The sequence below is a fragment of the Vipera ursinii genome (assembly GCF_947247035.1).
Source record: "Vipera ursinii genome assembly, chromosome: 1".
Taxonomy (NCBI): Eukaryota; Metazoa; Chordata; class Lepidosauria; order Squamata; family Viperidae; genus Vipera; species Vipera ursinii.
The window spans coordinates 31362670-31385222 of NC_139512.1; the positions used below are offsets into that span (position 1 = coordinate 31362670).

The window sequence follows — 22553 nt, forward strand, 5'->3', positions numbered from 1 at the left end:
GCCTGGGTGGGCGTGGCTTACTGGGTGGGCGTGGCTAGAGTGCGTATGGCCTACTGGGTGGGCATGGCCAGCTCTACATTGTTCGCATCAAGGGTGCCTACGGGGGCCTGGGCAGGAGTGGGACAGATCTGAGGGTCTCTGGCAGAAGGAGGGTCTCTGAGCCAGGGCCAAGGCAGAGGGGGCCGTTCCCTCACTGTTTCCAGGATGGCTTTGTGGGCCACATGAAACCACTTTGCGGGCCGGATCCGGCCCCCGGGCCTTGTGTTTGACATGTCTGACATAGATGGTCTCTTTGACCCCTCTTTCAAACCAGTGGTCCTCTACGTCCAAAATGTGGACTTTGCTGTCTTCAAAAGAGTGGCATTTGTTTTTTAAATGCAGATGGACTGCTGAATTTAATGTTCACCTAAACTCCTTCCTCTCTTTGCTATGAGATGGACTATTTGCTATTTATGGAGGACAGGCTCTGACAAATGGAGCCTTCATCTTGGGAGCAGTCTGCCATACATGGAGCAATGATACAGTTGCAAGAAAAAGTATGTGAACCCTTTGGGATTATGTGGTTTTTTGCATGAATTGGCCATAAAATGCGCTCTAAACCTCATGTAAGTCACAACAATAGAAAAACACAGTCTGCTTAAAAATACTACACAAACATTAGCTGTTGTCATGTTTTAATTGAAGATAAGATGGAAACATTCACAGTGCAGGGTGGAAAAAGTATGTGAACCTTTGGACTTAATAACTGGTTGACCCTCCTTTGGCAGCAATAACCTCAACCAAACGTTTCCTGTAGTTGCAGATCAGACCTGCACAACGATCTGGAGTAATTTTGGACCACTCCTCTGCACAAAACTGTTTCAGTGTAGCAATATTCTTGGGATGTCTGGTGTGAATCGCTCTCTTAAGGTCATGCCACAGCATTTCAATCGGGTTGAGTGGGCCACTGACTGGGCCACTCCAGAAGGCGTATTCTGTTCTGTTGAAGCCATTGTTTTGTTGAATTACTTGTATGCTTTGGGTCATTGTCCTGTTGCATCACCCATCCTCTGCGGAGCTTCAGTTGGTGGACAGATGGTTGTACGCTTTCCTGCAAAATGTCCTGATAAACTCTGGAATTCATTTTCCCATCAATGACCACAATCTGTCCAGGCCCTGAGGCAGCAAAGCAGCCCCAAGCCATGTTGCTCCCTCCACCATGTTTTACAGTGGGGATGAGGTTTTGATGTTGGTGTGCTGTGCCTTTTTTTCTCCACACATAGTGTTGTGTGTTTTTCCCAAACAACTCAATTTTGGTTTCATCTGTCCACAGTATATTTTGCCAGTAGTGCTGTGGAACATCCAGGTGCTCTTTTGCAAACTTCAAACGTGGATAGATTTGCAGTTCTAGATTTGCAGTTCTAGATCTTTTTCAGGTAGTTTGTAATGGATCGTTAAGCAACTGGTCATTGAGGATTACCTTTAACTTAATTAGAGCAGAATGCATGCATTTCTGGATGCTAACGCTTTTTGAACTTAGTGCTCCAGCTGTTTGAGATTTTGGTATTTAAGAATTTTTTCTATTACACTGTAGAAATAAATTGCTAGGATGTATTATTGTTCTCTGCATCAGCCCATAAAGTTGCTTACGTTTTATTTACCCAGGGAAGAAAAAGGACAAAGCTGACTAATTGTGCTCTTTAACCATATCTATGATTCCATTCAAAAGCAATCACTCCAACAGTTGCAATGACTGAATAGTGGGTGAACAAAGGCACACACATACCCTGTTTTATTCCAGTTTCTATAGCAGGCTCTGTAAATCAGACCCCCATCCACCCTCATTGGCATTTGGAAACAATTACTGAAAAAGTCCGTTATACAAGAATAGTTTTCTTTCTTTCTTTCTTTCTTTCTTTCTTTCTTTCTTTCTTTCTTTCTTTCTTTCTTTCTTTCTTTCTTTCTTTCTTTCTTTCTTTCTTTCTTTCTTTCTTTTTTTCTTTCTCCTTACTCAACAAATCTCCCCAATCCCTTGGGCCCATCTGCAAAACTGCTCTTTGTTAACATTCCAAGGCTGGCTGAGGAATTCTGGGAGTTGAAGTCCACAAGTCATATAAGGGCCAAGTTTGAAGACCCCTGATCTAGGCCAAACTAGAGCAACAAGAAATGGATTAACAGTGGTTCTGCTAGGGAACAGGTCAAATTTATTAATTAAAAGAAACTGAGAATGATTAATGTCAAAGAAGATTATCCTCTGATACAGTATTTAATCCTTCAAATAAATCATTCACATTTTCTATACTTTCATGTCCCTCAGTAGTGCTCTGAAATACTGCTACCTAGTCAAATGACACAGCACTTTGTTTTTAGATACTTCCTGTTCATATAAGTCTTAGAAACAAGGAATTATGGTTGTACTTTTGTTTTAGAGAACAAGATCTCAAGATATTTGGAACTCTTCATCCTGAAATGTAGAAAATGTATACAAAAGCTGTTCGTCAGAGTAAAGGACTGCCATGGAAGACAGAGGGACCCCCTTTATTGTAGTGATTCATCATCAAATATAATTGCAAGAGCCATGAACAAAACAGAAAATCAGATTATGTAACCCTTCAAGTTTAAACATCTTAGGCAATAAATAAATGTATTGATTGATTAGATTCACAGGCTGCCTAACCTCATTGTGACTTTGGTTGGTATACAATATAAAACATTTATAAAATTCAAATTTAAAACAATATAAAACAAATGTCCAGGGAAAAACCACACAGGTTCTAGTAAATCATACAAAGGGTCTGACACGCTCTCTAGCACAAGACCTGGGACAACTGCCACGTTTAAGGGCTTATATAACAAAGGCCAAAGTGAAGACCATTTGAATCTGAAGACCAGAGGGCAGACATGAAGGCAAAGAAGGCCTATCTGGTGACTGTTTAATCAATGGGACTTGAAGCATGTCAATTCTGTCTCACTGGAAAGTATAGCTCCAGTATGTTACGGAGAGTAGCTTCCCTTTTTTCATTTAATCTTTGGCCTGTTTTTAGAATACGAGTTAGGAAAGTCTAAAAAATGAGCTCTACCCCATTCTGCATGGGTAGTTACTTACCACTGTCATAATCAGCCAACTGTTCTTTTGGATGCACTGGCTATATATATATAGGAAAGGATCTTATCACCCATTATCATCCTCCAATCTATCTGGATATCTGAACTCATTTCTAAAGTTGCTTTGTTGTCCCATTTATTACAAGGAGCGTAGGGAAGAAGTCAGGATCTCCTTGCTCTTATTTTATCCACAGAAAACCCTGTGAGTTTTACTTCAATGCTTCAGTATGAGGACTGACGTCAAACCCACCCATCTCTTGGCTTTAAACATCCAATCTAAGTGTCTGAATTCTTTCTTCTCCTGCTCTTTCATAACTTGAAAAACTGAATTTCTTTCTTGTGTTTGTTTAATTGATTGTATTTGTATGGTTTTTCTCCCCATGAACCAGTAAGTCTAAGGCTATCTGTGCATGAAGTTTTTTTCCTGATCTACTACAAATCACTTGCAATGCAACAGACAGAATCCACTGGGGTTGGGTGGCCAATGCATTTAAATACACACACACACACACACTGTACATATATACATACATACATACATACATACATACATATATAATTGGTTTGTTATCTGGTCTAAATTGATTAGTAGAACTTCAGACAGGGACTGACCATGGAATACGGGACCTTTGATATACAAAATAAATGATTGTCAACTGAGTCACATATTCTTCCCTGCAACAGTTTGGCACTTACTTTTAATATTGTACTTGCAGATTGTTCACGTGTGCAATGGTATCACTTGATTTTTTGCATTTAATGGGGATAAACTGAGCACTGCTCACAAGGAGCTGCCTCCCTTGAAAATAGAATGCAAACTCAGTACCACAGTGGTAGCTTAGGTGTTACATCAGGGAGAGCCAAATTCAAATTCAAATTCAGTTATAGGAGCTCACTGGGAGACTTTGAGCTAATCACTATCTCTTAGTCCATGGAATGTCAAATGATTGTTGTTGTGAGGATCAGAGATATCCTAGAGCAAACATGTCAAACACAAGGCCCCGGGGCTGGATCCGGCCCACGAAGTGGTTTCATGCGGCCCGCGAAGCCATCCTGGAAACAGTGAGGGAACGGTCCCCACTCCCTTGGCCCTGGCCCAGAGACCCTCACATCTGTCCCACTCCTGCCCAGGCCCCCATAGGCACCCTTGATGCGAACGATGTAGAGCTGGCCACGCCTACCCAGTAGGCCATACGCACTCTAGCCATGCCCACCCAGTAGGCCACGCCCACCTGGCCCCTTGAGGGCAACCGCAACCGCAATGCTGAAATTGAGTTTGACACCCCTGTCCTAGAGGAAGGACAGAATGTAAATCAAATGAATGAATGAATAAAAGTAATATGGATGTTCTCTCGTAATGTTAGATCTGCGAGAAACCAGCAGTAAACCTCAACCATGGAATTTCATGGCTTGGAATTAGTAGATGTGAAAAGGCACATCCTCCCTCTCTTTGAGCTTGTCTCAAGACACTCATTCCAGAAATTCCAATATTGCACAGGAGAAAACCTCTTCGAAATATAACAGATACCAAGGAAACACCTGATCTTCTGGGAATGGAGTTTAGTTCCTCCAATATGTTGCCTCTTTAGACCTTAGAACCAAAATGTTTCTAGGTTCTGGGAATGTCCTGTTGAGTTGGGTTTCACAGTCTGAAAGAGTAATAAGATTCACTGATCAGCTGGGACCAGGCCAGACACAGGAGGAATATGGCAATGCTTACCCTATGAACTAGCCCCATATTGGACCCAGCCCAGAGACAAGACAGTGAGATTTAATCAAGCCTAATCCTTTATTTGCTTATACCTAACAGACAGAATCTTGCCAAATTAAAGTTATAATTTTCTAAGCTACTAGATATAACCTGAGAGATTATAGGTGGTGGTTATCCTGAATTCCCCTCTCCCTCCAGCTCAGGACTGCACAGTGCATACAGTCTCTTATTCTGGGTTTTTTTTTCTGGGAAAGCTCTGATTTGGCCAAAACCTCCCCCCTTCAGGTACACATTCCATCGCACCCCAGCTCCTAGGGGATTGTAGTTTCAGGAATCCTAACCCTAGGTCAGCCAAACAACTCTAGCTAGTAGCTATGGATAAGGACCTCCTTCCCTTTCTTGCCCTCCTTTTAGGAGACACCATGCAGTTCTCAGTCTTTGAGAACCAAGAGTGTAAAATGGACAGATATGGCAATCTTTCTCCTTTTCACTCTCCTCCTACCAAATTAATGTATTGTGTTTCTTTACACATAGGCTGACTTCTCAGTCCTCTTTTTCTTCCCTGTCCTTTCCCCCTCATTCCTCTCCTGCTCTATCTGTTACATACAAGTGTTTTTCAGTTTTCTTTGCACTCATCTATTGTTTGAACTCCTGTGTCCAAAAGCTAGGGCATGTGTGCCAGGACTTCTCTGTGCTTATTGAAAATGCATTCTCTCTCTCTCTCTCTCTCTCCCCCTCCCTCTCTTTCTCTCTCTCTCCTCCCTCCAGTGGCGTAGCGTGGGTTGTCAGCACCCGGGGCAAGGCAAGTAATTTGTGCCCCCTAACCCGTGGACTGTCCCTCCCCCAGATAGTCCCTCGCTCTCTCTCCGCACCGCACCGCACGCCTGGCACCCCCCTTCCACAGTGGGCAGCGACTCGGATCGGATTCGCACAGCCAGCACTGCAGTGAGAGAGAGTGAGTGAGCCAGGCAGGGGCAGAGAGCTGCGAGTGCGAGCGCGCCCCCCCAGATGTTGCGCCCAGTGCGGCTGGCCCCCCCTGCATCCCCCACGCTGCGCCACTGCCTCCCTCTCTTAGGTAGAGAATAAAGTTTCTAAATAACATATATTGGATTCACTCTCTTCTTTAAAAGCTGTACATGTTACATGTTGTTGCTAGACCTCAAGGAACTGCTGTTCACTGCTATTTCTTCCTTCCTGTGTAATTGCCGTTTCCCCAGCAATTGCTGCATTCTCCTTGCCATTTGCCTTTTTCAAAGGCATGTATGACTGAAGTCCATATTTGCACAGTTTTAACAACTGGTTTTTTTAAAAAAAAGACTTATCTATGAACTGGTCATTGCTGAACAGTCCCTGAGGAACAATTTAGGGCTGATTTCAGTATGAATATGAATCAGCAATGTGACAGGGTTGAAAAAAGGCAAATGTAATTTTAGGTGCATTATCAGAAGTATCGTTTTCAAACCGTATGAACTAATAATCCTAATGTATGCTTTAATAGCCAGACCCTATTTAAGCAGTGTGTTTAGTTCAGAGCACCTTGATTCAGGAAAAAGTCAGTCAAACAGGAATGGGTTCACAAAAGGGCAATGAGAACATCAAGAGATTAGAAACTAAGGTCATTTTCCATGTTTGTGATTTATAACATCTTCTGGAGTCATCCAGCCATAATTTTGCCAGCATAATAATGTGGGCAGGCTTTATATTGCTTCAATGATGCCTGGGTGATGCTATATGTCACTACTGTGGAAATGACCAGGGTCATTCAAGGACAGATTGAGGAAACTGGATACATTTAAATCTTGAAAAAAGACTAAGTGAAAAAATATCTTCATAAAGAAGAAAGTTATGGAACAATGGAATTAAGATATAAGAACAGAGATTCCAGCTGAATGTTAAAAGGACTTTCCAACAGCAAGAAAAATTAAACCTGGGAAATGTGTTGGGCTCTCCTTCTTAGCATTGCTTAAGCAGAGTAAATGACTTCATCTATACGCCTGCACTGAGCAAAGGTTGTATTTTGTAGCCAAAGTGACCCCTTCCAATTCCAATCTCCTCTGGATGCCTCGGTTGCCAAGAAAGGGAAAAACAAACAAAGAAAAATAACCATACCATTATCTAATTTCTTAGACTTCTACCAACTACGCAAGACTTTTCACTCCCAATTGGGTCAGGTTAATAGAGCATCCTGAATATTTGTTTCCAACATCACCATGAGTGAAATCACAGCAGCTGCATTTTGATTCTTTCATCAGTTTGTCTTGCAATATCTGGAGGTACATTTTTAAGAGGAGAAGATACTGCTGCTAAACAGTACACTGATCATGTTTGGAAAAAGTAAATGTCATCACAAAAATTATTTGGACTGTATTTCATGTTTAAATAAACTGCAACTTGGTACATGCATTAAAAGATCAAATTAGACGAAAAGTACACTGAAAGATGATCTGGGCTTTTATTTAGGATACAAATGTGCAGAATGAAGAAAAGATGGCTGTGATCAGCCAAAATGGGAAAGAAGAGCTCAGCTTCTTAGATTACCTACGCATTCACTGCAAAGAGATTCCTAGACTGAGAAATCTACCAAGGTGGCTCGTTATCTAAGGGAGATGGTTCTGTTAATCATAATAAAGTATTCTTGTCAATACTGCAGTAATTTTTAAAGTGGGCAATATTCTTGAGCAATAGTGTCTGCCTTTGGGGTTTTTTTTGGAAATAAAGTCATAAAATTGGGCCTTGACCTACAACCACGATGATGAAGATTTAGTATTATTTTAACTATTAGGATTATAATTTTTATTTATTATAGTTTTAGTCTCCTGATTAGAAGTTTCAATTGGTAGAAAATGTAGCAGGGTGGGTAGTTACAGGCATATCTTGTTATGCCTATGCGAGCTTCTGGGTGCGAGTCAAGGGGTTGGTTATTACCTCTAAAGCAGGGGTGTCAAACTCAATTTCATTGAGGGCCACATCAGCATTGCGGTTGCCATCAAGGGGCCGGGTGGGTATGGCCAGGGTGGGCGTGCCCTACTGGGTGGGCGTGGCTAGAGTGCATATGGCCTACTGGGTAGGCGTGGCCAGCTCTACATCATTGGCATCAAGGGTGCCTATGGGGGCCTGGGCAGGAGTGGGACAGATCTGAGGGTCTCTGGCAGAAGGAGGGTCTCTGGGCCAGGGCCAAGGCAGTGGGGGCTGTTCCCTCACTGCTTCCAGGATGGCTTTGCGGGCCACATGAAACCACTTCGCGGCCGGATCCGGCCCCCGGGCCTTGTGTTTGACATGTCTGCTCTAAAGGTATAGCCTAGTGGCACAGGACTGGGTTATTTGAGGGACTGCTTTCTCTCAAGAACATCTATATGCCTTGCAAGGTCCCACAAGGAAGGCTTGCTCCAAGTTTTTTAAAATCTTGGCATCTTATGAAACCTAGGAAGTGTGTCTTTTCTTTGGTTTCCTTGGTTCTGAGGGGTCTTTGGTGCTATCTGAGCTTGGTTGTTTTCTTGCAGTCATTTCATTACTCAAACTAAGTTATCATCACCAGTTATACAATAGGCCCTAATTCCCTTAAGAAAAGCCCTTAAGACTTAGCTATTCCCCCAGGCGTTAGGGGGACAGTTGATTGGGAGTTTCTTCCTAAGGGTTGTTTTCTTGGCCATCATGTTATATTTTGTATTTATATTTTGCATTTTTCTTTCTTTCTTTGTTTGCAGTTTGTTTTTATACTGAATGCTTCCCAGAATCAAACTATTTTAGTCTGGTGACTTTATAAATCTTATAAATAAACCAGCCAAAGTTTTCTGGGAAAGTAGAAGTTTGCTTAAAAACATTAAAATCTGAAAAGCAACAAATCAATAAAATAAAATATTAAATACTAATTAATGCCTAGTCCCTAATGAGCTATGAACATAATGCGCTTGTGACCTCCCGTTTGGACTACTGTAACGCTCTCTACATGGGGCTGCCCTTGAAGACCACTCGGAGGCTTCAACTGGTGCAGAATGCGGCCGCGCGAGTTGTAATGGGGGTTTCCCGATACTCCCATGTAACACCTCTACTCCGCGAGCTGCATTGGCTTCCGGTTGCCCTCCGGGTGAAATTCAAGGTGCTGGTTATCACCTATAAAGCCCTACATGGCCTGGGTCCGGGTTATTTGAGGGAACACCTGCTGCCGGCATCAAACGCCCTTCGCCCAGTGCGCTCCCACAGGGAGGGTCTGCTCAGGGTTCCGCCGGTGAGAGATTGCCGGCGGGTGACACCCAGGGATAGGGCCTTCTCGGTGGGAGCGCCTGCCCTCTGGAACCAGCTGCCGGTGGAGCTGAGGACTGCCCCCGACCTCCGATCATTCCGCCGGGGCCTGAAGACCTGGCTCTTCGAGCTCTCGGGCCCAGACTGAGGAGGAAATTTTAATTTGGGGTTTTTTAACTGACTACAGGGTTAATTTAATATTTTTTAATTGGGTTTTTAATTTTTGTATTTTGGATTTTTAATTCCCTGTAAACCGCCCTGAGTCCTCAGGGAATAGGGCGGTATATAAATATAACTAAATAAAATAAAATAAATAAATAATATAATTGACATAGTAGACAACAGCCCTGAACTGATCTTGATTCATCTCAAAAGAGCTAACTGATGTCTGACCTAATTCGTATTTGACTGGAAGCAAGAACACCCATTTGGTTTCATGTGCTGCCTGCATCCAGTGGATGGGGCTTCACTTGTTTGTGTGGCCCGGTTGCTGGTATGCTGCGGCCCAGCACTGGTCCATGGACTGGGGGTTGGGGACCCCTGGATTAGATAGGGAAGACACAGAACCATCCAAGGAGTCAATGGCACCTCCTTTTGCCACATCTATGAAATCACCAAGAGTTGAATTTGATTTAAGGAGACATTATTTTTTGATATTACACAAAAGGAAACAAGCTCCCAGAAAGCAAGTTAAAATTCAGTCCTGGACATCTTCAACACTAGGTTCAAAAAACACTTGTAACTGGTAACCAAGAAGGCTATGTCAGAATACGACATACTGAGCCAGATGAAGATGGACAACCACAACCACTGACTGCAAATAGACCTCAACTATTTTTGCATGTGTTACTAAAGTGACACAACCAACAATGAGGCTTGTGAGGCTTACACCAATTTCAGTATACTGCTCAGGACAAATGGAAAAAAAGGGAAATTTTTGTAATGGGCTTGGGAGTCATCACTATATCACCAGATATTGTATGACCTTTGTAAATCCCTGGAGCCTGAAATAATAAGAAAAAAATAATAATGTATCCTGTGCCATGAAGAAATTTCCCATCTGTTGATTAAATGGCCATTCAAAGCTGTTAAACCAATGTAGTGGTTAAGGTGATGATTTAGGAGCAGAATCCATCCTCAGCCATGGAAACTCCCTCAATTACTTTGGACCAGGCACTCTCTGCCCTACCTGGGGGATTGGCCTGAGAATCAAAATGAAGCTAAATCCCCAAATGAGCAGCTTTGAGCTCTTAGAAAAAGGGTGGGATATACATTTAATGAGCATGAATAAACATGATTACATGTTGTAGACTGGATTTAACAACAGGTATTTCCCCATCCAAAGGCAGTGAACCCTGAAATGGTAGTAAGAAATGGAGGAAGACATTACTGCTCCTATTGCCTAATCCATCTGCCTCTGCCTATTACAGGTAGTCCTCATTTAATGTCCACAGTTGGGGCTGTAATCTCAGTCTTTGAATGAAGCTGTCATTAAATGACATGTCACATGACTGCCCATGAGACTGTTTTAGTCAATGACTGCAATCCCAGCACTTCCACCCATTAAGTGATCATGGAGATGGAGTCTCAGGGAAAGAACCCAAGGTCCCTCTTACGGGGTGGGAGACCAGGAATCTCAGAAACTTAAAATATTTTCTGTTGAAATTCAAGCAGGGAGAGACACTTGCATGGGGCCTGTGTTGGGCATCCTAGGGCCTCCCCCACCCACCTGAGCATCCTGCACTCTTTACCTCACTATGCTGCTTCTCTGCTCTCTGCCTAGATTTCAGCTCCCTCTTGTCTCTAGGAACTGGTTGAAAGAGTTGTCTGCCGATGGAGTTTAGCTTCTCTCCAAGCATGGAAAGGAATACCTTGGCAGGGTGCAGAACATGACCCATGAGAAGATGTCGGCTCTCCTCTGTGCATGGAAAATAATGTCTTCGGGGGTACAGATCTTCAGGATCTTCAGGAGTTCAGCTCCATCCATCAGGCAGCCATTTCAGCCAGCCCCTAGAGATTAGAGGGAGCCATCCTGGCATGCAGGAGCAGCTTGCAACGTTTCCTGCTGGCTTCCCCATTGATATTTTGGGAAAGTCGATAGCGAACATTGCAAATGGTGATCACATGATCATGACATGCTTGGCAAGTGGTCATAAATGCAAACAGGTTGCCAAACACCCAGATTGAGACCATGTGACCATAGGAGGGCATTGGCATCATTTGTTATGATAGCTGGAAGTGCTTAATGGGCTATAAAGCACCCTTTCAAGTCTGTTGTAACTTTGAATGGCTGTTAAACAACTAGTCATAAGTGGAGGGCTACCTGTATGATTATAATGTTTTAATTCTGCTTTTCTATTTAAAAAGTACACAGAGTGCACCATTTGTGAAGCTTATTGGGTAGGAGATTCTTGAATCCAGTCTTCCCTATATTCTAGCTGGAAATTATGGAAACTGAAGTCCTATATATCTGCAAAACGTCAGGGCATTGCTCAGATTTATTTGTTCCCCATAACCCAGGGGTCCCCAACCCCCAGTCTGTGGACCAGCACCAGTCTGCGGCATGCTAGCAACTGGTCCAGACAAACAAGCAAACCCCATCCGTGAGATGCAGGCAGTATACAAAACCACACACCCTCTGAAAAAATCTCTCTCCATGGAACCGGTACCTAGTGTTCAAAAAGGTTGCCATAACCAATACAGGAAAGCAAGGCATTTATGAAGACCTAAGATTTAGGAGATGACAGACTGATCATATACAGAGAGTCTTTCCTTGAAGATATTGGGTTCAAATTGTGAATAGGTTGAAAATGAAACTGCAAAATGAACAATACCCAGAAAATTAGCCTTCACAGAACAGTTGTGGTTGATAACACAAACATGCTGGCACTTTGTAAGCCACAGAAGACAATGAAGGAGCAAACCCATGCACACGCACTCAGGAAGAAAGTCCAATTTGCTCCCTGGGAATAAACTTCCATTGGAATGTGAGACTCCAAAAACAACACACATACACCCCTCCCTATTGTAGCTCAAGGCAGAAGAACTGCAGGAAATATGACAGTATTGAACTTTTCGTGGCTAGCAACTTCATCCTCTTCATTATTATAAAATGTTTTTGAAGAAAGTAATGACCTTGGAAATTAGTTTCAGTTAAAATGTGGGATGAAAATATATCATTTCCAGGTACATCATTTTCAAGTATTGCCATTAAAACAAATAGGAAAAGTTCGTTGTCATCAGATGCTTTGGGCTGTAATCCATGAAATTTTGTGCTGTAGTAAGTTGTTTTTAAGATGCACAATATTCTTGGTGGTTTAAATTCAATTAATAACTCTCAGTGGCATCTGCAATCTGTGCTAATTGATTACGTGCAGTTCAGATAGTTATGTAGCACTTAAGAGTACTTCCCTAATTGGATGGCCATGGCTAGTAGTCTGAAAGTAAACTTTTCATGCTGGTCAAGTAGGGAAAAGGTGTTGGCATCTGCTGTTGACAGAAGAAGAACTCTCCAAAAATGGCAGCTGGTAAACAACACACCCAACCCCTAAAGACAAAGGCAGCTTCAATGCCTAACTTTCCTTCCTCATGTTTGCATAATCTGCCCTGGAGGGAAAGAATGGCAGGAAAAGTTCTGATGTTTGCAGTCCTAAGGCAGAGCAAAAATTGGAAATGAAATGGAATTGGAATTGAAATTGAAATGAAAGTGAACATTGGAAGGAAATCCAGATAAAGTAGGGTTCAGTGTGTGGGGAGGAAAGTGCATTATACTTATTCATTGACTCTGTGTACACTCTGTGTGCAGTAAATTACACCTTTGCACCCATTTTAATGAACTTTAAGCAACTACCACCAACTGATTTTGCAGACACTGTCACTTAGCAACCATGGAACACCAGCCAGCTCCATTCAGCCACACACAAAAAGAGTAGAATAGGGTACATTGCTTTTTAGTTCCCTTGCTCTGTCTGAAAGTATGTCAAAACCTTTCCCCAACCTGAGGGCCATCAGGGAAGTTGGACTAACGCTCCCATAACCGTCAGCCAGTGTGGTCAAACAGCTGGGGATTTCAGAAGCTACAGAGTACAAACACATCTGGAAAGTAGCAGATTGGGACCCAGCCAGGCTACCCAGCCACCGCAGAGAGCACAGTAGAAAGACGGCGGCGGCGGCTGGGTGGAGGCAGGAGAGGGGAATTAAACTTTCCAAGATTGCCCAAAGCAAGAAGGCGTTGAAGAAGAATGGAGAAAAAGAACGAGACAGTGAGGCATCTATCTATAAATAGATAGATAGATAGATAGATAGATAGATAGATAGATAGATAGATAGATAGATAGATAGATGCTTCCATTCTTAAACTGCCTTGAAGACAGTTCGCGACGCTACAAAAGTTTTGATTTGGGGGAAACAAGCAAGCTAGAAATATCGCCCAGTAATCGTTAGAAGCAGCAAAATTCTCTCTCTCTCTCTCTCTCTCTCTCACACACACACACACACACACACACACACACTCTCCCTCTCTCTCACACACACACTCCCTCTCTCCCCCTCTCCCTCGCTCGCTGCCAAATTTGATTCCCTCGGCAGTCCCCGAGAAACGAGCGCCCCCCATTCCTTACCCGGCGCTTCTCTTCTTTTTTTTCCAACCTTCGCTCCTTCTTTTTTCACGGCCTGCCGCTTCCAGCCCCGGATCACCAGAGAGGCATCCCTTGGCGGACAAACCCCTCCCTTTGGCTCCGAGGACAGAGGCGAAAAAAAAAAAGAAGAAGAAACCCGCACAGATGGGCGCTGCTCAGGACAGAGACGCTCCCGGCCGCGCCTGCTCTTCTCACCCGCGAACGAGAAGGCAGCGCACTGGCGCTAGAAAGTGGAGAGAAGCCCAGAAGAAGGCAGCCCTGCCTGCGCTCCCACGTGGGAGGCGTGGGGGGAAAAAAAAAACGGGAAGGGCGCCGGGTTGAATCTCACGCAGGGCGGAGCCGGGTTATGCCCCGTATGACTGTGATCCAGCATTTTCTGGGGAGCGAAAGCCGCCATCCTACGGCCCGCTGCCCCGGGAGGGATCCCACATCTGCCTCCTCTCGTTGCACTGCGAGACTCTTCGCACGTTAAATGTCTCGTTAAATGTGGGCTAGCTCTGCTGGCTGGTGGCATTGGGGAAGTGGGCGGGAAGTTCCAGGCTGTAGTGTAGAGCAGCGTTTCCCAACCTTAGGAACTTGAAGATGCGTGGACTTCAACTCCCAGAATTCCCCAGCCAGCTATGCTGGCTGGGGAATTCTGGGAGTTGACGTCCACGCATCTTCAAGTTCCTAAGGTTGGGAAACGCTGGTGTAGAGGGATAGCTGGACGGGGCTCCGTGTGTGCTTTGGGACGGGGGTGTGTGTGTGTGCGGAAGGGGGGCATCGGTTCCTCTCGTAAGAGAGCTGCTCTTGTGATAGGCCACTTTTTCACTCCGGAGAGCAGCTGCCGATCCGAATCGGTGATATTGTTTTTTTTTTTTGGGGGGGGGGAGAGAAGTTGCGCATCACCACACCAAACTTCTAAAATAACTTTCTGGGCTGGGTTGCACCCTGCATGTGACTTGGAGGGCTGCTCGGAGATTTCTGTATATCTCTCTTGTCCCATTCTAAAACTGCCATTTAGATACTTTTTATTGATTTTATTTTTATTTATTTTATTTAATTTAATTTCTATACCGCCCTTCTCCCGAAGGACTCAGGGCGGTGAACAGGGCAAATAAATACTAAAATACTAAAATACAAAAATACAAAAATTAAGAAGAGATTAAACCATAATGCCCAATAAAACAGATAAATTAACATAAAAAACATGATAAAATCCCAAAACCCATCAGACCAGGCCGGCTTGTTCAAGCAAATAGGTCTTTAGATCACGTCAGAAGGAGCGAAGGTCGGGAGCCATCCGGAGCTCAACCGGTAAACGGTTCCACAGATCCAGCGCACCCACAGAGAACGCCCTCCCCCTGGGGGCCACCAGTCAGCACTCTGACCTGTGGCACCCTGAGGAGGCCCTCTCTGTGGGAGCGCACTGGGCGGAGGGAAGTTGATGCAGGTGCTCCCTAAGGTACTCCGGACCCATGCCATGTAAGGCTTTAAAGGTCATTACCAGCACCTTGAATCTCACCTGGAAGGCAACTGGAAGCCAATGCAGCTCACGGAGCAGAGGTGTAACATGGGAGTATCAGGAGACCCCCAACACGACTCTCGCAGCTGCATTCTGCACCAGTTGGAGCCTCCGAGTGGTCCTCAAGGGCAGCCCCATGTAGAGAGCGTTGCAGTAGTCTAACTGAGAGGCCACGAGCGCATGAGTGACTGTACGCAAGGCATCCCGGTCTAGATAGGGCCGCAACTGGCGCACCAGGCGAATCTGGGCGAAGGTCCCCCTAGTCACATTTACTATATGATCTTCTAAAGAAAGCTGTGAGTCTAGGAGGACTCCCAAGTTGCAGGCCCTATCTACGGGTGGTAATAACACCCCCCATAGTAAGAGATTATTATGGGCCAGTCTTGTCCAGAACTCTTGACACCATAAAGGGCTTCTTCCCCCATCACTTGCCACCTGAACATGTTAATCAGAAGGCCAACATATTAATTTGGCAGATCTAAAAATGAAGGCTATTTCTGAACAAGTCATCCAGGGGAGGGTAGAGAAAAACTGCAGTTCATTAGCAGAGCCAAGCATTTCATGCAAAAATCTTAGGTCCAACCTCTGGCATCTCAAATATGGCTAAAAAAAATGCTATCAAGTTACCAGCTTTACCAGTCTTGTTTGAGGGTGGGAGAGGGAGGATCTCTTTCTCTTTGAGCCCTTAGTGGGTTTAGATTATAAAGTGACAACACAGGACTGCCTGTGGCTGAAATTTGTTGAACATTCTTTCCATGTTGCCTTTAATGTTTATCTGCTGGTAGACCAGCCAACAAGGCTTTTAAGCAGTGCTGTGGATATTGTGAATATTTATAATTCTTAACCCATTTTGCACCTTAGCTTTCTTCCAACCTTTAAAAATCAAAAGATCTGAAAATGTCAATTCCGCCTAAGGAAGTTGGGGCTACTAATTGGGTACTGGGGTTGGGAATATGTCTATAGATTGCCTTCCTCTGGTTTAAGCAGTAGCAATGGTGAGTTTATAAATAGTCTGACTAAGGAGGCAGAGACAGTTCAGGAGCCAGTGGTTAAAGCATCTGGCTGGAGTTCTAGTTCTGCTTCAGGCTGGGTGAACTTGAGCCAGTCATTCTTCCTCAGCACTAGGAAGAAGGCAATGGCAAGCTACTGATGAAATGTTGCCAAGCAAGTTTGCAGAGTCCTCTCCAGGTAGTTTGTTTGTTTAACAAATTTAGATGGCTGCCCAACTTAGACACAGGGCAGCTTACATTAAAAAATCCACAACATTAAAACCATAGAAGTCCCACCCCCACCACCCACCCCATGGCAGCAGCAACACAATCAAATCAATCACTTGATCAGCTCCATCTCCATTTGGGGTCCCCGGACCCACTGACAAAACTTCATATTCAGGGCTTTTCAGAAGAGCAACAAAGTGGGGGCCAGTTGTAGATCTGGCAAATGATGTGAGTCAGAGGCACACACCACAAAAGGAGACAGCAGTTTCCTATTTTTTGGTGCCTCTGTGACTATTTGCTCACAAAGCAAAGCTCACAATGAGTCAATCGATTTATAGACCACAGGGTTAAACTCAACGTTTTATCATTCTAGCATGTTTGCCTTTACAATATCTTTATTTTAGGGCTACTGCTGGGAGTGACTCATGGTAGATTCCCACTTTATTCAAAGTAAAATATTTCTGTAGTGCTTTTTTTTTTTTGACAATGCAAGGACTCAACCTTCACAGTGTGAACATTTTGGAACAATGTAGAATTCCCTTCTCTTTTTATTGAATAAGTCATTTTTTTAAAAAAAGAAAAAAAATCTTATTTTACATAGTAAAATAGTAAAATAAATTGTAATAAGTAATAACTATACTTAAAAATGGATTAAGATTGATATTCCCAGATTGTGCAGTAATGTGACTCCCTAAGGGTTAAATGAATTTCTGCAACCTCCTATATCACAAAATAACTGATAGTGATTAATTAGCAATAATTAAATGACTAAATAACAAACAACACTGTGACCCATGGATAATTTTGGCAGAAGCTCAAATCCATAGTTTTAGCCCTTTCTTAAAATACCCAGCTTTGCTATTCAGCCTCTCACAGACAAAGGTGGGCTGTTGGAAGTGAGTTTTGATACTAGTCCAGATATTTCAGTTTTTTAAAAAAGTATTTGTAACTCTAAGTTGCTAAGTCAACCTGGAAAATCACAACCTAAAATTGAGAATTGTATCTGTACAGGCTAATAGATTTCTCACCCCAGAGACTTGTCTTTGGTTGAGCTAAATTCAGTCCCAAAGCTGAGTTGACATGTGCCTAGGGGGTGGTATACTTTTAATATGATGGGTTGCACCATATTTTAGCAGAATGGCCATATGTCACTCTAAAAGAGTAAATGCATCATTCCTCTACTAAAAACCAGGACAAAACTGCAGGCAGTTTGCAGATGATCAATACAGGGAGAAATAATACACATTTAGAAATAATATTTGTAAGGGTTGAAACAGATGAGAGAACCAGCAGTTCCTAGGCTAAAGAAGGTCACAGCAATAATATACAACAACCTTTAAATTTCAAAGTCTCAAACAATCTGTAAAGAGGAAAGAGGAAGAATTGAGTTTAAAGTCCTGAGAATACAAATTTTGGGAAATTATTGACTTCTGAGATAAAATGTGTTAATTCTTACATATTTTGATTAGGTAAATTAGAAAACAGGTGATAAAGGTGCTGGTTGGATATTTCACAATAAAGATTTATACACGGGCGAGTAAATTTGCCTACAAGGGAGGAAGGTGTCTAATAATCATGATGTCTTGTAACTTCTTGACAAAGTACAGTAGAACAATGAAAATGGTACCACATGGAAGTGTATAAATTTATCTTCACTTTGAAACTAAAGATTATTACCTAACTATAATTTATTGTTCTTTTATTGCAAGGTACATTTGTCTTGGTCAAATCTACTGTATGTATCATACAGCTACATCTGGTGGCTTGTGAAGGTGTTATTGCCCTAACATTTTCAAGGAACAGTTGTGTGATATTTTTCCTCAGAAGCCAAGATGCCATAAAACTGTGTGAACAATGCAGATAACTTCTGCTACATTTGTGGCGAGGTTACATTTGCATCTCAAAAGTGCAGTATGATGGCAGTGGTAGAAAAGGCATACCATGTATATTTTGATTATAAAATAGGGGGTCAGAACAAGAGTTGGGCCCCTCATTATTGTTGCATTACATGCGCAACTTATTTGCTTCATTGGCTAAACAAGAAGAAAAAGTCCATGTCTTTTGCTACTCCAATGATGTGGAGGGAACCCACCAATCATAGCAGTTACTGCTATTTTTGCATGGTTCCCCCAATTGCAAAAGAGTGTTCAAGAAAGAAGAAGTGGATTGTAGAATATCCAAACATTCCATCTGGACCAATTATTGTTGTGCTAGGTTTGCCACCAACCATATTGTGAAGTTCGCAGATGATACAACAGTAGTGGGCCTTATTCATGATAAAAAGGTGGAAGCTTACTGCAAGGAGGTTGAGGGGTTGGTGAACTGGTGTAAGGAAAATAGCCTAGTTTTAAATACTGGGAAAACCAAAAAGATCATTGTCAATTTCAGAAAAGGCAGGCACAGCCACACTTCTCTGTGCATAAATGACTCACCTGTGGAGATGGTTATCAGCATCAAATTCCTGGGTGTGCAGGTAATGAGTAGGCTGGCTTGGTCGCTCAACAGTGAGAAACTGGTGAAGTGGGCACAACAGCGCCTGCATTTTCTGCGTCGCATGAGAAAAGCACATCTTCCTTCCCCTGCCCTGACCACTTTCTACAGGGGGGCGATCGAGAGCATCCTGTCATACAGCATCACAGTCTGGTTTGGAAGCATCACTGCTTCAGACAGGAAAACGGTGCAGAGAGTGGTGAGGATGGCTGAAAAGATCATTGGTAGTTCCCTCCCTCCCATCCAGGACATAGCACAGGAGTGTTGTTTGAACAGGGTCCGTAAGATTATCTGGGACACTACACATCCTCTTCACAACCTGTTTTCCTTGTTACCTTCTGGGAGGAGGCTTCGTGGTGTCCGCAGCAGAACATCCAGATTCAGCCACAGTTTCATTCCATACAGCATTAACTTTGTGAACTCTCAAGCTTCCTTCTTCTGTTATATATTCAAGATGGACAGTATTTAATATTTGTTTGTTATATATATGTAGGTGTGTGTGTCTATACATATGTGTATATAGTATGGTTAGGTATGTGTCATGTATGTGTTCCACTTTGAGAGTGGGAAACTAAATTTCATTTTTGTTGTGTGCCGTTGTGCCCACCATAAGAAAATGACAAAAAAGGTTATCTTATCTTATCACTGCATCCTGTTCCCCATGGTGAGGACTTGCCAATTCCAGATCCACCAGAATCCTGCTCTCTAAACTCAGATGATGATAAAGATGATGAACAAGATGAAGCTGATCTGGGGTCGTTGATGTCAGCGGACCCAAACTTTAGCCCACCTCCTGAACCACTTCTAATTTCAAAGATTGAATTAAATGACCTGGTCAGGGGTTTGGAATTGCCTAAGAGTAAGGCAGAGTTACTGGGCTCCAGATTATAATAGTGAAACCTTGTCATTTAATCTGATGTTGGAGCTCATCAGGGTCCAAGAGGATGGCTGTGAACATGCAAAAAACCAAACCAAACCCTGAATGAAGTTTGTGTGTGTGTGTATGTGAGTGAGTGTGTGTGTAGGGGCTAATCAAATGGTTGTACATGCCATCTTCACTTTCTGGGTTCCCACTCATCTCCTCCTCCTTTACATTATATGTAAAAGTAATGCGGTTCAAGTGTTAATAGTTCTTTTTTTAAAAAATGAATGAATGAATGAACCTTTATTTTTTTATTTATTTATTTTATTTTTATTACATTTATATCCCGCCCTTCTCCGAAGACTCAGGGCGGCTTACAAGCTTAGCAGTAGCCTTCATTCTATGTATATGCCTGCTTGTTAGGGCTTTCACACACACCCCAAGCGGCATTATTACATAGTCAGCTTAATTGCCCCCAACAATCTGGGTCCTCATTTTACCTACCTCGGAAGGATGGAAGGCTGAGTCAACCTTGAGCCTGGTGGGATGCGAACCTGCACTAATTGCAGGCAGCTGGTGTTACTTAAGGAGGCATCAGCCCGCTGCTCCACCAAGGCTCTTTCAAGGCTCTTTATTGTCAAAGTACAACCATGTATACATTGAGATTGGCTGAGCCTCCCTTCGTGCCCCCCACAACTCACAGTGACCACAAACCCTCCATCTTATTATACCATGTGAGCTAATTGCACAACAAACCGGCCTCGCAAGTCAATCATGCATAAAGTTTATAAAATTATTTCCCATTCAAGAGCCTGACAGCCCATGGATAAAAGCTGTTCTTCAGCCTGTTGGTACGGCTGGCTATACTCCTATATCTCCTACCCAATGATAGGAGAGTAAAGAGATACTGACCAGGGTGTGAGTCGTCCCTGAGAATTTTCCTCACTCTTCCATGGCAGCGAGCCCTGGCAATGTCATCCAGTGGTGTTAGGGGACAGCCCACAATGTTTTATACTGTGTTCACCACCCTCTGTAATACTTTCCTATCCACAGCTGTCAGGCCAGCATACCATACCACAATACAGTGCGAGAGGATGCTCTCTATAGTAGACTGGTAAAAGAAGGTCATTAGCCATTGTTCTATCCTGTTCTTCTGCAAGACCCTGAGGAAGTGGAGTCTCTTTTGTGCCTTTCTGGACACCTGGGTTGTATTAACTTTCCAGGTAAGATCTTCACAGAGGTAGACTTCCAGGAATTTAAAGGAGGAAACTCTCTCCAAACAGCCCCTTCCCGAGGTAAAGTGGGGAAGGTTCCTCTCTTTTCCTCCGGAAGTCTAATATTGTGTAGTGGGTCCGACGCAAGGAAGAGACGCCAGCCAGAGTGTGAGTTCAGCTCTTTATTGGAGGGGATGGCCCACTAGGGAATGAGGGTTACCTGGCCTCCTTAAATACCTAGCCAGGTAAGCGGACAGCCAATGGGGTTGGCCCTAGGTTTCCCGCCGAAACTGGGTTTCCCACCAAAAACCGTTCAGGCCAACGCCCCCTGGTGGCTGTTGCTATGCAGGTGCCTGCATACATAACATCTAGCACCATCTCTTTTGTCTTGCCAATGTACAGGTGCAAGTTGTTCTCTGAACACCATATGGATAGTTTTTGTACCTCCCCCCTGTATGTTGTTTCATCTCGACCTGTAATAAGACCCACTTACAGTGATATCATCTGCGAACTTAATTATCGCAGTAGATGGGTCAGACGATACACAATCGTATGTGTACAATGAGGTCTCTTGCAATTAAACAGAGAAGAGGCAGAATGTCTCCCCAAAGGTGTTGATGGAATTAGGTTAATTTATTCTATGTACTGTATATGTTTATTTAGCAAATCTACATAGCCACCCAACTCACAAAACATGACAATTGAAAGATTGGTCTGAATGACCAGGAAAATAACCTGGGAATGTATCAGGCACCTTCAAAATAACAAATGAATTTTTGCAACTCCCCTCATGAATAAAACTTGAACAGCTAAATGACTAACTACAGTAGATAAAAGTGCTGTAACTTATACATTTGGACAGATGTCTAGAACTTTGGGCTTAGCCATCTTTTAAAACTTGCCCAGGGCTTTGCTTTCCACTTTGTACAAACCTACTTTACTAGGCTTGCACAAGTAAAATCAGAATACTATCCACAGAGGGAAGGAGTTTGGCAAAACTTAAGCTTTGCTTGTGCAAACCTCAGCTTTAAAAAACTCCGTGACCCTCCCATTGCTTGCAAATACCAGTGTTGTAACCCACATTTTGAAGGATTATATTTCCCATCTCTGCATAAAATGATGCTGATCTGGACTAGGATGTCCTATATTTACATTCAAATATACTTACATTAAAATAAAGTGAAACCAGAGCTTTAGCTCTTCAGCTACATGATGGTTTTCCAGATTGCATAATTTATCCCCCAGTGTGCAACTTTTGAAAGCCAGGCAACCACATGGCTGCTGAATTCACACAATATGTGTATCCAGTGAATACCTGGACAACATATTAAGCTTGATTCATTTTGTCTTGTTGAAAGAAACCTAGTTCTTTGGGTTGGTGTATGGTTCAGTATCTCTATTATGTAAACCTAGAAAGTGGGTTAACTGCATTACTAATATGTTTTATAAACCCAGGCAACTGTGCTTTATTCACGAAATCATGTTGGTAACAAACTGCAACATAGTGTACTGTGTGAGTTTTGTCTTTGTTCATAAAAGCACAAAAGTGCCAATAAGAAAAAGGAAACAGTCTGAGATCTAAAGTTGAACATTAA

General features: G+C 43.1%; 1 protein-coding gene across 1 annotated transcript in view; it reads right to left on the bottom strand.

Moving 5' to 3' along the window:
* Positions 1-13861, bottom strand: part of INF2 (inverted formin 2) — a 91884-nt gene extending 78023 nt beyond the window's left edge. Inside the window, exon 1 of the mRNA XM_083349242.1 lies at positions 13654-13861. The gene's annotated coding sequence lies outside the window, so the exon portion shown is untranslated. The remainder of the gene's footprint in view (positions 1-13653) is intronic.
* Between the last annotated feature and the right edge of the window lie 8692 nt (positions 13862-22553).